The 19,871-nt window shown below is 37.9% G+C and overlaps 1 protein-coding gene across 23 annotated transcripts in view; it reads right to left on the bottom strand.

Moving 5' to 3' along the window:
- DMD (dystrophin) overlaps window positions 1-19,871 on the bottom strand; it is a 1,241,121-nt gene that overhangs the window by 584,161 nt on the left and 637,089 nt on the right. The gene's annotated exons all lie outside the window — the stretch shown is intronic.

Below are 19,871 nucleotides of genomic sequence, written 5' to 3'. Positions count from 1 at the left end.
TTCCACTTCTAGCGTGTAAAGGGAGTATTCTCCTTCTATTTTTATTAAACACTTTTTTATGGTTTTAAGTGTTTCACTTAAATTTGAGTATTTGATAAAGATACTTACGCAAAAATAAAAATGTCTGAAATACAAGGATGAGTGAAACAAAATTAAGATATTTAAAATATATTCTGTACAATAACCTAGGATGAAAAATATTACTTCCATGTCTACCAGTATACAGTCCGCTACACACAAGACCACGTAAACACTTCTGGCATTTTGGTAAATCTAATCTGTTTTTGTGCAGATTGACTGATTAATCTTCTGGTTTAAGATCTGTTGACTCCTGTCAAGTATTAAAGACATGAAATGAAAACAGAATTTATTTTGCAGATGGCCAGTGTTTTAAGGAATTCAGTTATCCTACATTTTGGGTTCCTGTTGACAAGATCACTAATCAGAGATTAGCTAGAATGCTTTGTTAGCAGATCATCATTAAATATGTTACTGTCGTTTAGTTTAATAATCCTTCTTTGTAACATTATAATAGGTTTTAGAGTGTACTTAAAGGATAACAATAAAGATGCTCTATTATTTTTCCAGGAAGTAATCTGGTTCTGTATGGATAAACTGTAATATTCAAACAATCACTAAGAGTTTACCTCACCATATAAAAACAGGTTACTAACAGGGAACACTGGACATATCTTCAATTGTACTGATGACTGATGATTTGGGGGGGGGGGGGGGGGGGGAGGAAGACAGAAAATATAGATTTTTCTTCCCTTGTTTATATATTCCCAACTACGTTTTCACATTTTAAAAACTTGTAATACCATATAGTATGAATAACATTAATCCTTTCATAACCATCTATGTATGGCTATATACTTTCCTCATAGTAACCAATTTTGATAAATAATACACTAAACTGAGTTGGATGAAGTCCCCGGTGACTGGAAAAAGGAAAACATCACTCCCATTTTTAAAAAGGGTAGAAAGGAAGACGCAGGAAACTACAGACCAGTAAGCTTCACCTTCTCTGCCTGGGAAGATCATGGAAAAGATCCTCCTGGAAGCAATGTCAGGGCACATGTCAGTGGATAAGGAATTGGCTTGAAAGATGTACCCAGAGAGTTGCAGTCAATGGCTCTATGTCCAGGGGAGGATGGTGACAAGTGGAGTCCCTCAGTACTGTTTAATATCTTTATCAATGAAATACACAATGGGATCAAGTGCACCCTCAGCAAGTTTGCAGATGACCCCAAGCTGAGTAGTGCAGTCAATACAACAGAAGGAAGAGATGCCATCCAAAGGGACCTGGACAGGCTGGAGAAGTGGGCCTGTGTGAACCTAATGAGGTTTCAACAAGACTAAGTACAAGGTGCTGCACCTGGGCCAGGGCAATCCCAGACATGAGAACAGACTGGAAGCAGAACTTACTGAGAGCAACCCTGTAGAGAAAGACTTGGGAGTTCTGCTGGACAAAAAGCTCGACATGAGCCAGCAGTGTGTGCTTGCAGCCCAGAAGGCCAACTGCATCCTGGGCTGCATCAACAGATGAGTGGCCAGCAGGTCGAGGGAGGTGATTGCCCCAATCTGCTCTGCCCTTGTGAGGCCCCATTTGGAGTGCTGCATCCAGGTCTGGAGCCCCCAGCACAAGAAGGACGTGGGGCTGTTAGAGCAGGTCCAGAGGAGTGCCATGGAGATGATCAGAGGGCTGGAGCACCTCGCCAATGAAAAAAAGGCTGAGAGAGCTGGAGATGTTCAGCCTGGAGAAGGCTCCTGGGAGACCTTATTGCAGCTTTTCAGTGCTTAAAGGAAGCTTGTAAGAAGATGGAGTGCAACTTTTTGCTCAGGCAGATGATAGGACAAGGGGAAATGGTTTTAAACTAAAAGAGAGGAGATTTAGATTAGAGATTAGGAGGAAATTGTTCACTCAGAGGGTGGTGAGGCCCTGGACAACCTGGTCAAGTGGGAGGCATCTCTGCCCATGGCAGGGGGGTTGATCTTGAAGGTCCCTTCCCACTCAAGCCATTCTATGATTCTATGACTGCATGAACAAATGATCAGTCCTGCCATTAAAAACAATGACAAAAAGATAAAGAAAGATGCAGCCTGGTACAAAACAATCCTTCCTAACATTCAGGATACAGTCTTACTAGTTAAAACTAAGAAATGGAGGGGAGGGGAGTCGGTGGGGAGGGTGAGGGGGGGAGAGGAGACTTAAGAACAAGAATTAATTTACGGAAGGACTCCTCTAAGCTTTATGCACTGATTGTCTTCCCACAGGAGCTAAGTCTCTGTTCCGTACAATAGCAAGCTGTATTAAGTTTTTAGTATACCATGAGACTGTTTATAAATAGTATTCTCCCGTATTTTATTTTGGAACCCAGAACCAACCAACCAAGAAATTGTCAGAAAATACCAAATTAAAAAAACAAAAAAAAATCAGTGCACAAACCCTGGAAAATAGAGATTTAGAGTAATTTCTGCACAATAGTAGTTGGTGGAATATGTGGAATATGTCTGTTGAGGCATCAGATTGAATACTACAATACATTTTTCAAAAATAAGCACAGTTCATGAACTCGAAATATTTTTGTTGCACATGTTAGAGAAGAGTTTCATTTGAAAACATCTTACAAAAAAAGAAAAAGTGTTATGGTAATCAGATATCTCGTATACTGCTGTAACATCTTATACCACTATAGCTTTCTTCAGTGTCCTCTTCCCTTCACACAGTACAACCCTTTTCAGATGGCTAGGTATTTGAGTTGTGTCCTTTGCATTTTTTTCTATTTATGAAGCAATGCCAATTGGAGACATGCCAGTTTTCAAAACACTGGCTGGAAAGTGGTCTGCTTTTCATTGCTGTTATGAAACCTGGCTATAATCACAATACAACTCTTAATAATGTTCAAAATGCCATGAAGACGCGAAGAAGCACCTTAAAATTCCTAGGAAATTTTATGACAGTTCTACTTAGCTACAGGTGAACACGGGAGTTGTGCAGGATCTGCCACATGTGTTGCATTTCTTAGCATCATTGTAAACAAAGATTATTGATCTAATTAAAAACTGTAGTCAATCACCTAACTCATTTATTAAAATGATCGTGATGATTTTTCAATTATCATGCTATTTTTCAAAATTAGACAAAACTGAAAGGCACTTTTTTTTTTGTAACCTTACTTTTCTCTGAATTAAATGGAAATGTCTTATTTTACATTTAAGAATATCACATGGAAAATAAAAGTTAAAATCCATTTCTTTTGGTCCAGTATGGTTTCTCATTTTGAAAACTACATTAAAGCAGAACTCCTTCTATTCCTCAGGAAATGAAATTACTTTTCTCAGCATGAGGAAGTTTATCAGCAGCTTAAATGCAAAAATTCAGTAGGGGTTGATATTAATATCATGGAATTTGCATTCCAACACTTGCAAATTGAATCTCCCATCACTCTCCATTCTTCTTCCCTTTGCTTTGGATACTAAAAGTTGCAAGGAGAAGAAATGACAAAAGTTGCAGGGAGAAGATATGTACAGTTAAAACTTAAAAGTTGAAATACTAGTGCTTGTTGTTCAGGTCTTAAAAACAAACAAAACTTTGCTACTCTTGGTATAATAAGTATTAAGCATTGGTGGGAAAAAAAAAAAAGTGGGAATTTATGGACAGGCAAATCCACTAAAAATCAGTGCTCCTTAGGTGATTAGCTGTACTTGAATGCTATCATGCTGACAAGAGAAATGTTGTTGCTGCAGTGGCAGCTCCATTCTAAATGGGATGGAAGGGAATGTCACCGTGCAGCTTCGTGCTCACACTGTGTTTTAGGGGACCACTTCCAGAACACCACCCATGTATACCCAAGTGAGAGCTCCCCCTGCTAAATCTGTGTAATACAGTATTTTATACACACTACTAATTTAAATAGCTTTTTAACTTTTTTTTTTTTTTACCATCTGCAGTCCTGTTAATATGCAATAAGATCGAAACCCACAAAAGCAGAAGAGTAAACTCAACATACGTTGAGTAACTGCTAAGATGTTGAAGTCTTGGCACAGCAGAATGTAGATAGAAAAAATTAATAAGTGAGTACATAAAAGAGAAATCCTCTGAGAACTACGAAAAGTTCATGAAAACTACATCTTCCTCAAGAATCCCCAACCACACAATTTGGAGGCTAGAAAAGTATTGTTACAAGCCTCACAATTCTTAAACTCTTACCTAGGGATCCAGCCTTGTTTTCAGTCAGAGACAAATCACTGAGCTAAAACAAACAAACAAAAATTGTGTATCCACTCATCTGTATCTTCATCTATTAAATCCCTTTCCCGTTGATGACCACATGTAGAAATGGGGGCAGATAATAGGTGACTGTCCAGTATCTTGGCAGTATTTCCTCTTTATTTGTTACCCTGTCCTGTATTTCTTAACATACACTTGATAACAAGATAGAAGAGAACATGCTGAAGCCAAGCATGAAGTTCCATGTAGACTCCAGACTAGAATGGATGACTTGCATAAATTGCAAAGGGATTAAGCAGTGTACATGAGCTCTGACACTTATCAAGCTAGCCTTATTCTCCTAATTTGAAAGTTAAAATTAACAAGTAAAAAAAAATGGTACACCTGCCTAACTTTTCTATATACACAGCTCCTTCAAGACAGTGCTTAACATGTTCCCTCCTGGGATGTCAATTTCCTTTTTTCTCATTAGTACATAATGGATTTTTTATATATATATATATATATTTTTTTGGGGGGGGGGTGTGGAAACACTCTGGAATGCAAAAAGCAGCCAAAGGCAACTCCTGAAGCAATTTGCAGTGCAGTTTACATTAAGCTATAAAAGTATTGGCACTCTTCCTTCAAAGATGATCACTCTCCTAACTCTTCAGACTTGACTTGGAGAGGGAAGAAAGCAACTCAGAAAACAACATCAAATTAAGTATAAGCAAAAACTGAAATTCCTTGGTAGTATTGTACCTGATATTGCACAGCTATTTACAGATGTTAAATCAGACACGATTTCTGTGGAACTCTATACAATGTGGTTGTACTTGATGTTCCAAGTCACAAGGCTGGCATCTTTTGGAAGTTACCAAAATGTAGATGAAAAACTTTTGAGTAAAGGAAAATCACAAACATTAGACAGGGTGCAAAAGGTTTTTGGTTTGTTGTCTTAGAGCAAATAATCTTAATTTTGCATCTGTGTCTCAATTTGTTCCCTGAAATTTTGATATAATTCCTTGATAAACTGTGAAATCCACTTCTATGATCTATTCTGCTTTAGCAAAGCTTCACAGCCAGTTGGCCTACATGAAAAAGAACACTATTAGTTATAAAATTTTCTAAGTGTCACAACTTACATCATTAAAAGCTTAATCGTTAAAGACATTCAGTCTTCATCATATTGCAAAAATATTCAGGAAACTTTATTTCTATAGTGTTGCTAAACAACGTACTGTAGGATTATGTTAATATTAACCTACAAATTATGCAATTTTGTCGATTTGATTCAGCACAATTAGCACCTTGTAAAAACACATAAAACTTCAAAGTAGTATAAATAATTATGTATTAGTGTGTGAGAGCATTAACTTTAATACTTAGGGCCACTCTTATAGATAATAAAACATGAAAACCTGTTTTTGTCAAGTATCTTCTACAATTAAATTGCTTAAAGAAACAACTAACCCATTTCCAGAGGACTTAATGTTTTTATTTTAATTCACAGAATTCATCTTTTGAGTGTTTAATTTATATTTAATTTAGATATCCTCACTGCATTTAGACTAAAAGCAATGGTCTCGTTTTAGACACTGATACATCTAGATCTTGCTCCCAGGTTTTGCTGTACATTACAGGTCCATTCCAGGACATGGCTCAGCTGTACACATTCTATCCACACCTCTATAACCTTACTTTCACCCACAAAATAGCAAATAATAAGAAATAAAAAATAAATTGCAACTGAAATAAGCATTAGAACAATGCTATCCATCACTACCAAGTGTAATTTACCTCCTCTTCCCAGAAAGCAGGTTCTGTGGCACAACATATAAATTACAAACAGTATAAGTTGCAATTAAATTATAAACATTTTTCTGTCTTGAATTGTGTTGAAGTTCTTGCCCCTGAAGTCTGCAACTCAATTTCCCATCATATAATTTCTGATATCATACCATTTAGTGTCAATCACTGTACCAAAGACAAAGACAATTAAATTGTCTATGAAAAAGCAAGATCATGTTAGTCATTGCTGTTTTTTAGGCATGCAACTTCATTTTTATGAAAAGTGAGAGAACAAGAAACTTCATAAAAATTACAATTAATTATTATACTAAAACTCTATTTTGTTCTAATGGATGATGCATTGATAGCTTAAAAAGAAACACTTCACATAATTCATAAATCATACATTGTTCTTCTACACTAAGTAAGATTATTTACAATGCATATTAATTTGAACTTCATAATTCTTTTTTTTTTTTTTTTCCCCCAAGGTTTTCCTTCATTAGAGCAGAGATGAAATGATGTGTTTTAGAGAACTTTGCCTAGGCACCTGTATTTAAAGCAGGTAACTACTTTTTTCTAGAGAAAATAAAAAGCATTTGATTAATCATTTCCTAGGGAAGAGAGTAGCATATTGCAAGTCCCTTACACAAAATAAATTATTAATACAATTGGTAATAACACAACAAATTCCATAGCTTGCTAAAGTGAAACTATAAAAATTGCCACAGTAAGAAATCCACCAATCACACATTTTGAAGAGCATACATGAAAAGAACAGTTGCTCAATTTTACAGAAATCCTAATTAGTATATATGCCTACATACAAAAGGTATGTGGGCATCTCATCCACACGGTGGGTTAGCGTGTATGCTGTGCTCCCAGTAGGATGCACCAATACATTATTACTACCCACCTTATGGTAGCATACAACTGAAAAAAAACCAACAACATATGAAAATCACATTAAATTCTGATTAACCATCTGAGCCCTACACACACCAACAAACTCTGCACATTGCTTCACCCACCCAAACTCTTTGCAGAGCTGCTTAACACCAGCTCTGATATTGCCCAGCTGTATTACCTAGCAACAGACTTTGGTGAGCCCAGCTACATAGCGAGAAAGAACAGTGAAAAGCCTCACCTGGGGTCTCTGCTCTAGGCTTTGGAGACATTTTTAAGCTCACGCCTTCACCTGGGCTACTCTGCAGTTATGCACCTGGCATGCCTCCCACACACCACCTCTGGACACAGTGGGACAAGGCCACTGGGGAAGGTCCCTACTCACAACACTCTACCCTGGACTCTCAAAACAACTCATTTATACAGTTGTAATGCCCTCTGCTACTACCTGAAGACTCAACATGCCTGTGTGCTCTTATTTAAGCAATGAGCAAATATTTCCACTTTCCTTCAAAATTCCCACACCTGTCCCCGTAGGGTGGTGGCTGGAAGGTGGGGCAGCTGGCCTGGAGGGCACTGCATTTTTCTGGCAAGGCGAGTTACTCTGCCTGGACTGCCCAACTGCACTCCTGTCCGACAGACTTAGCAACTATTAACCTGAGTATGTTAGACAGACTCCTAGAGAGCCACTTCCAACTTGGTTTCATCCAAACTGAACCCAATTTGTGGACTTATTCTGAGCCAGAGCACAGTGGACAGGAGATCTTGACCCAAATCAAAATACTCGTGGTTGTATTCCAAGCTAACACTGTGAAACGCAGCAGCATGTTCTGGTTCCCCAGTTTTGCTGCAGGTCAGATCCATTTTGGGACAAGACTGAACTGTACATATCCTCCTCACAGCCCCAAACCCTGATTTATATGCAAGAAAACTTTGTGAGTGGGCCACATTGAACCCGTGGTGTATTCTAGCAACTGATAGGTCAGCAATGTGGTGCCTGCTCTACTGCATTTCCAAGTCCTTCCTTTCCAGTTTGGAGGTGGATGTGGTGATATATATATATATATATATATATATATATATTTTAATTTAGAGCCAACTCATAATAATTGTATGTGTGATAAATAGGAAGTATAAATTAATAAAAAGAAATGGTGGTTTCTACAGCCTAGACACAGAAACAGGTGCTACACTCAGAATCATAGAAAACTGACAAGTCATGCCCAGCTGGGAGAAGACAGCTCTCACAAATTCCCCAAATTACTCATATCATAATTCATAAATTAATTTCATTGAATCTGTGGCCCACAAAATAAGTATGTGTAATGCAATATTGAGGGTATATATTACAGGATGTCCCCCAAGTATTTGCTTGTAATTATTATGAAGTATTTAAATCCCATAATTTCCCATGATAGAACTACAGATTTTCAGTTCAACCTGTAATGATGTATAATGTATCTTCCAAAACTGCCTTGTTCAATTCTCTGTATCCACAGCCCATCTCAAAGTCCCTCTACAATGGTGGCTTCAGAGCAGAAGGAATAACAGAAAACCAATTACACCAATTTATGCTAGCTGCTGACTCCTTGAGCCTGAAAGATGTTGTAGACATACACCTTTTATCCCATTTAAGGTATGGCAGATGTGTTCAAAAATATACATACTGGCATAAGAAAATCAGTCTTCCTAGTATCACTGAAAATCACAGTAATAACAGAGTACTTAACACTACCTTCCTAAAACATTGATGCCTGCATTTGTGCTAGATGTTTTTTACCTTTCAGAGTTTTTCAGTCAGTTAAAAGCCTGATGTATTTTTCTTAAAACTTTATAATAAAATTTCATTTAAAATAGCTTTTCCCTTTCATTTGACAATTCATTTGAGAATCTTAAATCTGAGTGTTACTAAGTTTTAAGGGAAACATATAGTAAACAGTTCTATGTTACTGAAACTAAAAGGTTGATGAAACTTACAGAAATTTGGGGGATAGGAAAATTCCCACAGCAGTGGGATAAATGAAGAAAATTGTATTAAGAGAGAGAGAACATGCATCATACTACTACCCAGGAGAAAGTATCTGAGTCATAAAGAGCTTGTTTGGATACAATATTTTACCGTATTTTTTCCATGTTTAACAAAAATATCTTAAATATTTGTGATACCAATTAGTACAACAGAAAAAAAATAAGAAAACCTACTATACAAAGACAGCATGTGTTTAGAGTGGTGGCATTTGAAAACTTGCTTTTGAGGTTTGACTACTGTAAATGATCGTTTACTGTAGTTAAATAAACTATTTGCAATATTCAGGATAAACGATAAAAATGCAGTGCATCTTGTGGAAAAGAAGGTGAACAGTAAAGGTTCCCAAAACAATGGCAAGTAATATCATCCAAAAGCTCAAAATATTAAATGGGGTTGGTTAAGGGGCACTTTATGTATATGTTTATATACAAGTATATATTCTCTATAAATATACATATGTGTTAATTGCATGTATTCATCTACAAATATAAATGTTGAGTATTATGTATACTAGTCTTGTGAATAATGAAAGACCTTAGACACTCTTACTGATCAAGCTAGAAGTTCTTACAATATTAATCAACTGCAAAAGCCATTTTAGCTAACACTTGTGATTGTGCTACTGCTAATACAGAGAATTTGAACAATGTGTAGATGCCTAAAAGGGACAACACCAGGCCATTATTAACTATATCATAAAGAAGGTGAAGTAGAGAACAGGTGCTCAGTAACTTGATAACTCAATGAAAAATAGAGTAATTGCTTTCACCTTCTCAGCCAAATTATGAATTTAGAGACTAAAGTCCTGAGCAAAGTGACTATATGTTATCGCCAGTCTAATAAATATTTGCCTTGTCATTTACTTTCAAATCAATGTAATATATTCCTAGACAAATAAGACCTTCTAATGACAAACCCCCTGTATTCTTTGGGGACCTGGAAGTACATTTGTTGATGATAATTTCATTTCCTCTTTATATTGCTGATTTGGAGCTTGTTGACACCGATACATTTTCTGGATTACATAATTGTGTAGCTCAAGTTAACAAAGGAGTAAACTGTTTTTATTTCTATGCTTTAATAGTGATTTAAAAGCAAAAGCCTTTCCCTTCTGTTTTTCAAGGATTGATTGTATGCATCTGTTTGGAATATGTAGTCTTAATGGATGTGGTACATGCAATGCAGGAAGGAATCTCAAATGCATTTTCGTACCAGCCTGCCAGCTATACTAATTCTGGCACGAGAGTGCTGCTTTTAGACATAATTATTTTTGTACTCTTTTGAGTAGAGATATACTACGTTCTCACTCTGACAGCCAAGGTACCTTGAATCTCTAGGAATCCCAGATGAATGGTTAGAGCAGACCAAATTTAACGCAAGAGCTACAGTGTCTTCATGAATGAGATTTACTGCATATGGACTGCAAATGTTGCAGTGTCACCTCAACACTAGTTCTCAGATCTGAAAAAAAACCCACAACAAGTATGTAGACATAGGGTAAAATAGAGAGGTAAAAAATAGCTATCTTTATTAGCTCAGCCAGTTTGACTATAAGAGTTGTAGGATTATAATATATCAATTCATATCATATTTGTTAAATTATGATGCAGCCAGTTAATTAGCTTCACTCCCCCCCCTCCCCCTTTCACTCCCATTTGTCCCCCAGAGAAAAGAACAGAAGAATTATCAGGCCATTGGAAGGTAGAACGTGAAGCAGGGGCATGTGGTCAAAGACACAAGCAGCATTTTCCCATGGAAACAGAACAATCTGCACCATTAAGGGTTTACAATATCTGTAGTTAGAAAATGGTACTTAAGAGGCGTAAAATGCCATGTTTGACATTGAATGATCCAGAAACAGGATTTATCCAGCATTAGACATCCAGCATTAGATATATATACACATATATGTTTATGTATACTATATTTCTAATCATATATATACATATATATGAATATATAGACACATATATATACTACACTATTTATAACATATTTCTAATCATCCATTCACCAGATTAAAAATCTTTGTAGCAAGATGAGATGAGTGATAAATAACCTTGATCAGGAAAATAAAGTTGCCAAGATTTTTTCAGATCATGAAGTTGTAAAAACTTTTAAATCAGAAACTGTACAAAATGAAGATTACCTCCATAGCAACTGTGATTGAAATCCATCTGCATAAATGCACCCCAATGGAGCTCATAAAGCCATCTAGTCACTTTAGTGTTCCTTTACAGTCAATGTAGAGGACAGATAATATCAATATCTAAATTCAGGTATAGATAGTATAGATATAGTGCTAAATATAGGTATACTGACTTTGCAGGGGCATGCATAATTGCTGATTCCCTTGATACTGCAGATACTCTCAATCTTAACAAAAAAGCAAACATTCACATTTCTTACTGCTCTCTGAATGTGGCATGGAAACGAGAAATTTAATTCTGTGCATCCAATTCTTTTTCTAGCCCAACAGTTTTTCGGTCATAAGGAGGCCAAAGTCATGTGAAAGCAGGGAGATATGAACTTACACACGTTCAGCAGACACAACAGGAATTTGTAAGTATTGACAAGTAACCCTTGTTTCTCCTTCAAATGCTTGCCCATGTTTTTACGGTCAACTTGTGCATAGACTGCTATCAAAACTGACAGCTCCAGAGTGCTTTGGAGCATATAATATTCTGCCTCCAAATTATGATCAGTCTTACGAAATGATTCAGATCTTCTAGCATCCTAACTACTCCTGATTAATAGATTACTAGGAAGTGACTCTGACATTGGATGCAATAATTTCGGAATTTAGCTGACTTTCAATGCTGATAAGGGAAATCCAGTCACCGTATTTGCTCGTATAGCACAATTTAGGAGTACTGTAACATGCTACCTTTGGAAGTTAAAAAGAAATGGTGACAAGATCTGAAAATCCAATATACCAATGCTGTATTTATTTGGAGACCAAAGACCATTTGCCCATGGATTAGCTGAACAAGTAACTCCAGGCAAAGAAAGGGGTGTCTGGATCTAGTTGGTTGCTGAAGACAAATGGGCGGCCTGAAGGCTTGACTTGTTACCATTGAATAGAAATTACAATGGATAGTGCAATTGTTTTTCATACACTTAGACTATGCTTGGACTGTCTGAAGCCATGGCGGGGTGCAAATAATGGAAGAGTCAGCAATGCAAGTACATGCTACCACTATGCTAATTCGGGCAACTTTATAATGACTGGATTGAATAGCTTCCAAAAGAACTGCTAGTTCCCGAGGTAGCTCTCAGAGCTACCAACAAGAGAGGTTTAGTAAAGAATCCCATTTGCATAGTGCTTCTGCTTGTTATCATTGATCTCAAGGAGTAACATAGCTGTGAAGTTAGCATGAATTCTGGCAAGAAAGTTTTCTTAAAAAAAAAAAAAAGAGTTGAGGTGAAGCTAGAGGCCAGCTCTGTACCATGGGGGATGGTCAACTACTTCTGCAAATGCCTTCATGAATCTTTCTGGGCAGTGGAAAGTCCAACAGGAAGATGACATGGTGGTGATATGTATATGCAACCATTAAAGGAGAGACAAAACCTTTCATTTGTTTTATGGACAATAAAATCTGCAAGTACCACATTAAGAAATTGCACATCCTTTTCTTAATCACCGGGGAGAAAAAAAAAAAAAAAAAACAAAACAAACAAACAAAAAAACAGAGTACCAAGACTGTAAGGTTATGCAGATTAACACTACGATAGCTAAATTTACTATAGTTTCTGTCTTTATTTATCTCCTACCTGAAACCAAATTTTTAATTGTTTTTTCTTTATTAGAATATAGAAGCTAAAAGAAATCTAGTCTTTTGGGAATGCAGCAGCATAGCACAAATCAATAGAAGTTGAACAGACATAGCCCATTCATCAGAAGCTCAAATATTACAAGGCTCTGATCTCTCGTATAGTCTGTATGTTATTCCTCCTGGACTATGAGAATTTGTCACAAAACTAAAGATATGAAATAGAGTTTAATAGGACGCTTCATTTTAAAGTGACTGGTTCAGTTTAACAGTATTTATTCATTCACCGTAAAGAAAGTAATTAGTAGAATATTTGTGTATTTGGATTAGCAGTGTTTAAATTAGTCATAACAATATTATAGGCTTGTTTACTGGTTCATTTAAACTTTGCATTGAGATATTAGAGCTCTGTTTAATAATATAATGAATATATTCAGTTTTCCTCTCATTTGAATATAACAACCTTTACGTTCCTGTACATGTAATTATAATCTTAAAGAACTACAGCCAGATTTTGTGCATAAGAAATTATGCAGAAGAGAAAAATATAGATTTCCAAGCAGTTACAGTTAATTTGCAGTTAGTAAGTATTTCAGCTAGTGATATTGTTGGTTAATAATTGTTAATTGAACTGTCAGATATATTAAAACAGACTTGATAAAACTGTCCATACTTTGCCACTGTTACTATGACCTAACCATTTAATAAAGCTTATTCTACATCTCAGTAAACAAAGAAAAGTGCTACATGATGCTATACAGAATGTTTGTAGTGCATATTTCACCAAGTGAAGTTTTCATAACTCATTCTGATGGTTTAGAAAGACCTACTTTGCTATGAAAATTCACAGATATGAATCCTTTAATTATTACATCACAACAGAAAGTTCTGGACATTTTATTAAAATAAGGGGTTGAGCAGCATGATGGAGCTGCCCCTCTTTTAACCGTACAAGCATGGGGATATTAGCACATACTGACTTTGGAGGTCTACAGCAATAAAAGTATTAGGGGCTTTGCCACCCCTCTGTGGCATACAAAACCATTAATCAGCCACTATGAGACATGAAGCCCAGGAACATTTTTGGAATGATGTACACCCAAAGCAAAACAAACAAACGAGAGAGAATTTGGTCTTTTTTTTTTTTTTTTTCTGCTGCTGCATCCCCCAGGGACTATAGCTGTTCTGCGTCATAAAAATGCTTCCAGGAAAAATGTCCAGAATCCAAGAAAAGAATTTTAAATATTATGGAACATAGAGTTGTGTTGAAACTGATGCAGAAGTTGTAATTTACCCATAAAATCAAGGAGTTTGGAATATGGAGAAAAAACTCCTCCAAGAAAGTCTTCTCTTTTCCTCATAATTAGATAGCTTGAACTGGAACTCCCCTGCCCTTATTAATTGTATTTTCCACCTTACCCAGCATCTGGTATCTCAGGGACTTCCAGCCTAGGAACACAATTTTCCTCCAGCTCTTCATATTCACTTGCCAGAGACATGAGTTAGAAAAAAAATGGCAGTCTAAGCAGCCGCCAGAAAGAAATGGCAGTGCCTTCCCAAATGACAACCCAGTCCCAGCAATGGTACGTGACTTACCACCACTGGCTGCAAGAGAATTGTTTCTAATGCTATTTGGACAAATAACCAACAGTTTTCAAATATCATTACTTTTTGCTCAGAGTTTACAGAACTGCAGTTCTATGGTACAGACTTGCTTACTGGTAGAAAAAAAGCATTGAAATTGATTTTCACAAAAAGATCGTGAGATTTCCCCCTGCTTTATCTGCAGTGCTAAAGAAAGTCTTCAAAATCCCTTCTTGCTCACCAGAATACCCATCTAACTGCAGCAGAAGCTCATGCCGAAGGATCTCCACAGATACTTTATTTCCCTTCCTTCTGTAACTAGGAAACACAAAGCTAAAGTCTCCGGAGGATAAAGTACCGACAGCAAAATAGCTCTTTAAGCTATGGCAACTTCCCCTGTCAGGAGGGAGGAGGGATGCACAGTTCCATTTACAAGATGACAGTCAGCTGGACTTTTCAGAAACGAAAACCCTTAAAGTAGTTTACAAAAACAGGTTCCCAGGCTCCTGCCAATTCCTGGGGATCAATATAGCATTCTGCCATGGAAATAATATCTCCCAGATCACTATGGGAATAGACATGATAAGTTATTATACAAAGGAAGAACAGCTCTTTTTGATGAAGTTGTGGTAAGCTATATTTTTAGTTCTGTTGGTCCTGATTATTTCTGGTTCAGTCCTGGGTAAATCTAGTGATTGTCATTCCAGAATCAGCAAAGATCCTTACTGATATTAATGGGGCTTCTGCAGCAAAGCATCTGTACAGGACAGGCTGAAATTGTTATGAAAGTGGTGCATAAGTGCAGAAGAAATAGCTGAGTATGCACAACATGCTAACACAGATAAAAATACTGCAGTCTCCCCAAGATCTGCCTCATATTTGCTTAGAGCAATCTTACTTTTATTGTGCCTTTAACAATAGAAGGCCAAATAAATAAATCCAGTTTTTAAGAAAACAGAGTTTAAAATTCCAAAGTTATGGCTCTTATATATGTGCTTGAAGGAGTAGAGCAGGTGTTCAGCTTGCATGAAATTAAGCAGGAATAAAAGGTGCTGCTCATAGACAAACGCATACAAAAGAGAGGGAGGGAGATGAAGGGTAGAAGGAATCCTACTGCTTTCTGTGCTAGCCAGGAAAAGGCTCAATAAAACAAGCTGTAGAAGAATAAAACGATCTTTCTTATTTTTGGACATTACCCGCAGGGAAAAGCTTTGACATTGCGTCTAAGTCTACTTACCTATGCTTTGCTTCCCTTACATGGCAAACAACTCAAGGCTCCACTTCAGGGGGTTTTACTAGATGGAATTACATCCTTGTATTACATGGTTCTGTAATTAATTTATTCTACCTACTATAAATATGTCTTAGTAGAAAACTGGATGACAGAAGAAGCTGTATATTAGTGGAAAACATACACAACACACTGCTTATATCACTTCCAATATCGAAAGAGTATTAAAATGAGAATCCCCAAAATCATATTTAATCCTAATTGTTAGCTTCTTCATTTTCACAATTAAATCTCCTTAATGTTATTTTATTTTATTTTTTATAATTTTAATAATAATTTAATACAGTAGTTGAATCCATAGAATAGTTTAGCTACGTATATGTAATATACATCTGTACACTTTAATGCATGTGTGCATATATATATGTATTGTATATATAAAGGCTTTATTTCAATTGTTCAGTCTTTGCATGGTATTTACTGATGACTTCAGTGTCTAATTTACATTTCAAAACACGCTTCAAGTACAAAAATGCTGACTAGAGAAAATGTTTAAATTCAAGGATTTTTACATCACAGTACTCAGGATTTCTTATGCCTTTTACTACTAAGTGGCAAAACCAGTGATGCAGTAAAAGCAGAGGATGGAAATTCAAACTTCACATTCAGAATCTGTGTATCATGCTGGATTAGTAACCTAGCCTTTTTGACTGAAATTGCACTAACATAAAATCTAACTGTAAGAGATCTGTGCAGATGGAGTGCCAAATTAGATCTGTTTACCACTGTTAAGGCTGAGGTGGCTGGGTGCTGGGTCCAGTCCAGGGTGGACATATGTTGCACAGCCTTCCACCTTTGTTAGTCAAACAGAAATAGCCCATCTGCAGTGGCCCTTGTGTTTGTCAGGCAGTCAGCTATATTAGGGATTATGTCACTGGGCAATGTATAAAGATGTGAGAAAGATGTAAAAATTAAACCAAACATAGTAAAGCTGTCAAAATCCGGTTGTCTCATAATGGTCTTCATAGCTTTAAAGCTCTAGACCATGGTAAGGCTTCTTCTTTCTCCCTTCATTAGACACCAGGCTTAGGGAGAAGAAGCACTGACACTCACAGCCTCTTCTTTCAAACGTCCACAAAAAAATGGTAAAACCAGGTTCCCAAGGTTAGCAGGAACCACCGTACCAGAAGAGTGCCAGGGCACCCTGGGTATCAACAGGCCTTAAAGGCCCTGACCAGCCTCTCCGGGACCCCTGCCCATGGGCCCACCCTTATGGACCTTGGACTTACCATGAAGGTAGCTCGTCTCCTTGCCTCCACTCACATTGATGTCCTTCTTCACATTATTTAGGATCAAAGGAGACTATAACACAGCTATGCAGCTAGCTATTGCTGTTCCTTCTCTGTAAATAGGGAAGGAATGTGAAGTACCTTATCAGCTTGGCCTTCTTCAAAAGTGCTAAGCAAACAGCCTGCTGTCATTTAGCCTAACTGGTGAGGAACCCTGGCTGCATCCCAGGACTTACAGAGGTAATAAGAATGAAAGGACAGTATATTAACAACAACAGCAAACAAACAAACACACAAAAAAGGACAGAGATTAGCTGCCTGGCTGTTTTATGGAAGACAATAGTGTTGTTTTGAAGTTACAAATAAAGGAGGAAGAATAGAAAGAATAGAAATAGAAATAGAAAGAATATCTCCTTCTATGACAAAGTGACGCGCTTGGTGGATGAGGGAAAGGCTGTGGATGTGGTTTACCTTGACCTCAATAAGGCTTTTGACACCGTTCCCCACAACATTCTCCTCAAGAAACTGGCTGCTCGGGGCTTGGACTGGCGTACGCTTCGCTGGGTTAGAAACTGGCTGGATGGCCGGGCCCAGAGAGTTGTGGTGAATGGAGCCAAATCTGGTTGGAGGCCGGTCACTAGTGGTGTCCCCCAGGGCTCGGTACTGGGGCCGGTCCTCTTTAATATCTTTATTGATGATCTGGATGAGGGCGTCCAGTGCACCCTCAGTAAGTTTGCAGATGACACCAAGCTAAGTGCGTGTGTCAATCTGCTCGAGGGCAGGAAGGCTCTGCAGGAGGATCTGGATAGGCTGGAGCGATGGGCTGAGGTCAACTGTATGAAGTTCAACAAGGCCAAGTGCCGGGTCCTGCACCTGGGGTGCAACAACCCCAAGCAGAGCTACAGGCTGGGAGATGAGTGGTTGGAAAGCTGCCTGGCCGAGAAGGACCTGGGAGTATTGGTTGATAGTCGGCTGAATATGAGCCAGCAGTGTGCCCAGGTGGCCAAGAAGGCCAACAGCATCCTGGCCTGTATAAGAAGCAGTGTGGCCAGCAGGTCTAGGGAAGTGATTGTGCCCCTGTACTCGGCTCTGGTGAGGCCGCACCTTGAGTACTGTGTTCAGTTTTGGGCCCCTCGCTACAGGAAGGACATGGACGTGCTCGAGCGAGTCCAGAGAAGGGCAACGAAGCTGGTGAGGGGTCTGGAGAACAAGTCTTACGAGGAGCGGCTGAGGGAGCTGGGGTTGTTCAGCCTGGAGAAGAGGAGGCTCAGGGGCGACCTTATCGCTCTCTACAGGTACCTTAAAGGAGGCTGTAGAGAGGTGGGGGTTGGTCTGTTCTCCCACGTGCCTGGTGACAGGACGAGAGGGAATGGGCAAAAGTTGCGACAGGGGAGTTTTAGGTTGGATGTTAGGAAGTACTTCTTTACCGAAAGGGTTATTAAGCATTGGAACGTGCTGCCCAGGGAGGCGGTGGAGTCACCATCCCTGGAGGTCTTTAAAAGACGTTTAGATGTAGAGCTTAGCGATATGGTTTAGTGGAGTACTTAGTGTTAGGTCGGAGGTTGGACTCGATGATCTTGAGGTCTCTTCCAACCTAGAAATCTGTGATACTGTGATTTTAGTAGAGATGTTTTGTTTTGTTTTCATTTTCTTCTATATAATACACTAATGACTAGCCAATTCAAAGATAAAATACACAATAATAACTGTATGCACTTTGACCGAAGTTGCAAGTTTATACCATATAATCTTAAATGACTGTAAACCCTGGAAAGCTCTTAGGTGTTTGATAGCTCTTCTTATTTTTCTAGTGTGACCTTCTACTCTATTCGTAGACAATACTTATTCAAGATTGCAGAAGCATCCATATCTCGGAGTCAACTATATGATAATCTCCACAAACAATATGTAATGTGTACCACTTCAGTCTCCATCAGAACTGTGCAAGAAGCTAAGAGGCTGTTTAGCATTCTCCCAGTGTCACCAGTTACCATTCTTGCTAGCACAAAGGGCAAACTGAATCAAGAATCCAGCCCACCATCACTCTTGGTCTGGCTCAGCATGTTCTGCAATGCTCAGATGATGGCAAGAATGTTCTATATTACTGTTAAACATTTCTAGCAGGTATTCTCAATGTTATATGCACCATTTTTCTATGTTATTATGCCAGTCTTTTCCTTGCTTTAGCTCCTTTGGAGAAGAATGACTAGAGGGTGAACACTAACCGGTTACAGAAATAAGATGAGTTGGTGAAGAAAAAGGATATGGCGATTGTGACTGGTTCCTATGTATCTTCCACCACATAAGACTCTACGACTTTGTCAGATTGTTGTCTTCAGTGAATATTATGGATCTAATTTAAAAAGCATCTGTAACTTCTGCTGATTTCTACTATTGCACTAGATGACAACTCTGAAAATGAGGCCTAATAAAAGTGTCAGTCCAGGTGGGAATTGACTTGGAGACTTAAACTGACTGATAAATCTCCTTCTATAAGAAGTTTTCATATACGATTGTACAGTATTGCACCACAGACCACAAGATGAAATAAAAACTTGTTACAAAATGATTCATATCTCCTTCATGGGTTATGAGTTCTAATTCTTTTTTCCTACTGATTTTATAAATAGTGCAATTCAACTGAAAGCAGTGGAATTCCTTCAGACTTACAGTGCCATAAGAAAAAGAAGAATTAGCAATAGAAGTGCAGAACGCACATGGTTACAGAGCCTTATTGCCTTGTTACTATAGATCTCTTCCTCTTAGTCTAGTATGGGCAACTGTCCTCCCTTTTCTCCTGCCTCCACACACACACAGACACACACACAGTTCAACAGTCCAGGTATTGTTTACAAATCTAACTTCATTTCCAGACAGGAGAAATGATGCCAGAAAAACATCATGAAAAGCTCAGTATATACTATAGAAACTCCATACTGGTGTTATTACAGCATGAGATTACTCTGGGGTAGACATGTAATCAATGTACATGTACTTTTTGAAAGCTTTATACAAAAGGAGATGGTTGATAATTGCTTCAAATTTCTTCTCCCCC

The sequence above is a fragment of the Anser brachyrhynchus genome (assembly GCF_964034855.1).
Source record: "Anser brachyrhynchus genome assembly, chromosome: 1".
Lineage (NCBI taxonomy): Eukaryota > Metazoa > Chordata > Aves > Anseriformes > Anatidae > Anser > Anser brachyrhynchus.
Note: the sequence above shows the minus strand (reverse complement) of the source record. Positions and strands in the feature narration are given on the sequence as shown.